The 5947-nt window shown below is 41.5% G+C and overlaps 2 non-coding genes across 2 annotated transcripts; both read right to left on the bottom strand.

Moving 5' to 3' along the window:
• Positions 1 to 5385: 5385 nt before the first annotated feature.
• On the bottom strand, positions 5386 to 5466 carry LOC141567015 (small Cajal body-specific RNA 18). Its single transcript, XR_012489415.1, has one exon.
• A 78-nt stretch (positions 5467 to 5544) lies between these two features.
• On the bottom strand, positions 5545 to 5688 carry LOC141567020 (small Cajal body-specific RNA 17). Its single transcript, XR_012489420.1, has one exon.
• Between the last annotated feature and the right edge of the window lie 259 nt (positions 5689 to 5947).

Genomic DNA, 5947 nt, shown 5'->3' on the forward strand with positions numbered 1-5947 from the left:
CAACTAAGACTGAAAGAACAACAACTTGAAGCTGAACAACAACTTGACTTGGAAAAAAGGCCTGGAAGTACACACTGTTCCCCGATAAAGTCCTGTTCCCCTTCCCCAATAAAATCTTAAAAAAAAACAAAAATTCTAATAAAGGGGATCAATCAGAAATGAATTTAAGCTACTTTCTAAAGTGATGTTATATCAGAATAATCCAGATTTGGATGTAACATTTTGCCACCAACTGATGTTTAGATGCACTGCTTCTCTAAAGGGGCTCACATCATATTCAGGGGTGAATCTAACATTGTAGAAGAAATACTGATAAAAATATTTTTCCATTTTGAACAAATCTGTAAACCACACCTTTGTTTATAGAAAAATGCTTGTACTGGTCACTAATATTCAGCTCTGGATAAAAATTTGTGGAAATAAACACTTTGGAACAAATAAAGTGGTGTGACAAATCTAAGTGAAATTTAAAACTGTGCATCAAGGGCCGGCCCGGTGGCTCAGGCCGTTAGAGCTCCATGCTCCTAACTCCAAAGGCTGCCGGTTCGATTCCCACATGGGCCAGTGGGCTCTCAAACACAAGGTTGCCAGTTCAACTCCGGCAAGGGATGGTGGGCTGCGCCCCCTGCCAACTAGCAATGGCAACTGGACCTGGAGCTGAGCTGTGCCCTCCACAACTAAGACTGAAAGAACAACAACTTGAAGCTGAACAACAACTTGACTTGGAAAAAAGGCCTGGAAGTACACACTGTTCCCCGATAAAGTCCTGTTCCCCTTCCCCAATAAAATCTTAAAAACAAACAAAAAAAAAAACTGCATCAACACATTGGCTAAAAAAGTTATTTTTTTTAATGCTTTCTTGAGAAACATTATTCTGCGGCCTATATTCAAACATGCATCATGATCATTTAAACCAGGAGATGGAGAACTACAACCTGCAAAAGTTGGGATGCGGGGAACTTTCCCTGTAGAAGTAACAGTATTTATTGAGCAATTCCTTTAGAGCAACAGAATTTAAACAAGGCAGTTTGGGTGTAAGAAAAGACCCAGTCATATATATAATTTTGCATATGATAGAGATGGCATTAAAAACCAGTGGGAAAATATTTACAAGATCTGTGAAGAATTTATAAAATATAAGTGAAAACATTAATGATGACATTTTTAAAATTGTAGAAATATTTCATGGATAAGAAGACTCCATACCACAGAAATCTCAATGGTCCCCAAGTTGACCTATAGGTTAAAAATCAAAATCTCACCGTAGTTTTTTGGTGAAAATTGACAGGCTAATTCTAAAATTTATATGAAAGAGCAAACGCCCAAGGATAAGGAAGACCCTCCTTAAGAAGATGTGGGGACAGAGTCCCAGAGAGCAGTTTCCAGGCTCTCGGCCTCACATGGAAAGGTGCTGGCTCGGGTAGTAGATGGTCATCAGCTCATCAGCTGTAACTAGTTGGCCATCAGCTGCTACCGGTTTGCCATTAGCCACTGATATATAACTGCCGCGGCTACGCTAGCAAGCGCAGAGTGTGGATTGCGGATTGCAGAGAGGCGGATTGCAGTTAGCAGGGGTTGGTTGGTTGGCAGAGAAGCAGATTACGGATTGTGTGGCTCCTGTTTCCTGTGTCTCCAACCCAGCCTCCCTCGAGAATATAGTGGTATGACTCCCCTACCTATGGCTCCGTGGGTGTTCTTTTTTGGCCTCACCATGTCCTGTATACTTATGTGGGGGGCAGGACCAGAGACCCCACATGACACCCTGCATGACAGAAGAGAAAGGAAAACTTTCCCTAACAGGTATCTAAAACTTAAGATGGGTGGAATTAGGACAAAAATAGAAAAATTGACCAATGGAACAGAATAGAGAGTCTAGAAACTGAACATCTATATAGAAACATGGGTAAACTGTTTATTCCCTAGAGGAGCACACACGAAAACCTCCTGGAAATCTTTTTTCAAATTCACGTAACCAGCCTACCCAAATGTATAAAATAAAACATCTGTAGAGATAGTGCCCTTAAACACTCAGCATTAGGAACCACTAATAACTTTCAAACAGGCAGAGGAAAAAACCGCAAATACGTATCCTTCATCTAAGTTTGTGACAAAGTCTAAAGACTACTGGGAACACACCAAGACTTAGCGCAAATTTAAAACGAGGAAGTTTGGCAAATCAGTGTTTGTATCACCTTCTGTTTCCATTTCATTTCTGATGAAATATTTGGCAAGTTGAACTTTCTGAAGAGTAAGAATTTGTCATAAGGCCAAAACAACACCCAATACTTGCCTTTTAATTAACAAAAAATTGAAGTTATCACCAAAGTGGTTAGAGTAACAGCACATACATAACTTTCGAAACTACACAATATTGTAAGCTCACGTGTCTCATTCATTCAAATTCATGTACTCAATTTAAAAAATACTGTCCTAGCTCCTATCAACTTCACTAGTTGTCCCCAGTTTCCATTACTGAAACTTTTAAAGCCATTGCTGCTCAAGCTACCATCAATTTTGAGAATTATAGGAAGTTTAAGCATAGGAAAATTACCCAGAAAAAGTGGAAGATAAGGCTGAGGCTGGATATTTCTGATATCCTAATGAAATCTTAATACTAGAATGTGCAAATTTACAATGGAGTCACTGATTTCCAGTTGTACACTAATGCTACTCCTGTTCCCCTGCCAAAAAAAAAAAAAAAAAAAAAAACACAGAAAGGATAAAACATTTCTAAAAGTATTCGAAGCTAAATGTCTAAGAGGAGAATGACAACTTTACATCTCACATGAGAGTCCATGTCTAGACCAAAAAATTTACAAAATAACCAATTTTGATACATATCTAGTGGTGTACAATATATTACACCTGGTTATACATGGTTAAACATGAAAAGGACTAAATATTTTAGAAAGTAATTTATTTCAGGTAATTTTGTAGCTTACACTTTTCCTCCCAATTTTTACTTTGAAAAGTTAAAAATCTATAGAAACGTTGTAAAAATAGAACAAGAAGCAACAACATGCTCTTCTTTTAGATTCCCTAATTGGTCCTATTTTGCCATATTTGCTTTCCCTCTTTCTCTGCCAGTGTATTTGTATGTATTTCTTTTCTGAGTCACTTGAGAATTAGTTGCAGACATCACGACTCTTCACCTCTAAACATTTCAGCATGTATCTCCTAAGAACAAGAGACAATATCCAATGTAACTACAATATAATTAACTATCAGGAAAAGTAATGTCCATACTACTATCTCATGTAATTTATCTTAAAGTTCCCCAAGTTGTCCCAATTCTCCTTTTGGGGGGTGCATTTTAACCAAATTACTATCAAAAGTTATCGGTAAGGGAAAAAATACAGTAAGAGAAACATGTGAGAAAATATGTACCTTCCTCTATGTGCATGTGGCTTTGTGAGGACACGTCTACAGCTGTAGCCACCAAAAGCCCGGGTGTCTGATGGCAAGGCTGCTGCTGAACAAATCTTGGACCACCTACCTACAGACTTCTTGCTATGTGAAACAATAAAAACATTACTGTTTAAGCCATTCTAAGTCAAATCTTCTGTTACTTGCAGCCCAAATCATCCCAAATGATAATTAGCCCTAAAGAAAAAAGAGGCCTTTCCCAACAGCAACTACAATGGCAAAGGAAATACTGGAACTGAGTCACTAGTTTTCCAACACAAGTCAAGTTCTAACGCCCTAAGGCACCCGTGACACCGTGTTTCCCCGAATATAAGGCCTAACCAGAAAATAAGCCTTAGCATAATTTTTCAGGATAACGTCCCCTGAACATAAGCCCTAATGCGTCTTTTGCAGCAAAACTTAATATAAGACCCAGTCTTATTTTGGGGGAAACATGGTATGTAATGAAATAACTCCTATGCATCTCGAAATGGAACTAGCTCTGTACCATCTTCAGGAGAATTGAGAAAAGTCACTCAAAAGCATTTTCCATAGGAACTCAGGTTGAGAAAGGCAAAGAATCTAGTAGTGACACTTTGCTTCACTCGTCCATCTGAAACCACACTTTATCTCACACCCCCAGACCCCCTACCCCCCAAAAAAAGCAAATAAACCTTCTAAAACTAAGCCGCCATATACTGGCAAGTATCGAAAGTCATTCTTACCAAGGGTTTCTTCTCACTTTATTTCTTCCTCCAAGGATTCACGTAACAGTCACCTCCCTTCCTGTTTTCTATAACATACATCTAGCAGTGATACATCTTTTTCTACCCCCACTCCTATATTCCACCTCCCATAAGCCTTGGACACAACATGGGCCTTAGGCTTCTGAGAATTGAGGGCTCAAAATTCTAATTCAGCAATTCTTTAGATTTGAAGCCTAGGAAGTTTTTTGGTTTCTCTGGACCTAAGTGTCCTCATTTATAAAATGAAAACGGACAAACCCCACTTATCTCACGGGCTGCAGAATCACAATTCGGATTTGTCTGATGTAGGAGAATTGTATGTTACTCTATTTTATGTAATAATTATTATATCGCCTGGGTATATTTTACCCCTCCCTGTTCATCATCCAGAAGATGTAGGTGAAAAAAAAGATCATCATCAAGTATGTGGTAAGCTTTGATCTACTCAAAGTGCAAATTCCATCGACCATATATACTTGTGAAAAAGGAGCATAAGTATTTTCTTCAAGTTTAGTAACCCTCAGAATTTATGGATTGAATTGACGACTGCCAAAGTCCAGGAACAGAAAGAAAAAAAAAAGGAATAAACCAGAGGGTCAAATTACAATAGATGGTGAGAAAACAATGGTTGCCTGGGAGGTGGAAGGTGGGAAGAGATATGAAGGAATTTTCTGTAATAATGGACATGTTCTAATTCTACTTTGATAGCTAATAGTGATCAGGTTTGAGTTACTAGAGCGTGTACATTTATGAAACTCATCCAATTTGAGATTTGTACATTTGAGTGCATGGGAATTTTGCCTTCAAAAGAACTGTAAATAAATATTGACCTCTAATGCATTGTACTAAGATCTGCATTTTTAAAAAAATGTGGTTTTATGGAAGAACAGATGGACAGATATGATATAACAAATATGGCAAAATGTTAACGATTGTAGAATATAGGTGGTGGATCTATGGGTGTTCCCTGTAAAAGTCTTTCCACTTTTCTGTATGTTCTAAAGTTAGAATATTAAAATAAAATTGGAATTAAAAAACAATGTGAGAGGGCCACCAAGGCATTTGAAAAGCAGGGTTCTAGGACGTGCCCTCCCCGTCGCCTCACAGAAAACCTCAGTGCCTCGCGCCCCCTTCCCCACCCGCTCGAAGCAAGCCCGGGGCAGCCAGGCCCGCCCGAGCCCGGGCGCCGCGGATCTACCGCATTGCTCGGTGCTGCGGTCGCCTCAGGCTCGCCCGGTCTCAGTCCGTTCTCAGCACACTCCATCACCTGGTTCCCAGGACTCAGATTGCGCAGTGGTCACGTCATCATCGACCAGGGCTCACAGTTACGGCGGCAGAGACCTCCCTAAACCTCTCTCATCTCCATCCTAACCCGTTACCCCTCATCTCCCCGCCCCGGGTCCCCCGGCCCCACTTCGCCTGACACGTTGTCATAATCCTCTCAGGCTCCAGGCAAACGGCGCCGCCAGCCATGGGGCCCAATCATATAAGGAAAATACCGCGGGCTCATCCGGGGGCTGCATCAGGGACCCGGGGCACCCCTGCCCTGCGACCCCCACTATACCCCTCGCACGCCAACCTCCCCGCCCCCACTAAAGGCCTGGTCCCGGACACAAACCGTCAAACGGCTTAGGCCTCGGCCCCTGGTCTACGCAGCCGCACAGCCGCCCACCACCTAGAGCGGTTCCACCAATCCTCCCGCGTCGTCCTCCACGCCCCGCCCCTCAACTTCCGGCCCGGCCTGACCACGCCCACCTCCCTCTCCGTGGTTGCGTATTTGCGTCATCTCGGTGTGC

This window comes from Rhinolophus sinicus, linkage group LG09, assembly GCF_036562045.2.
Source record: "Rhinolophus sinicus isolate RSC01 linkage group LG09, ASM3656204v1, whole genome shotgun sequence".
In the NCBI taxonomy this organism is placed as follows: domain Eukaryota; kingdom Metazoa; phylum Chordata; class Mammalia; order Chiroptera; family Rhinolophidae; genus Rhinolophus; species Rhinolophus sinicus.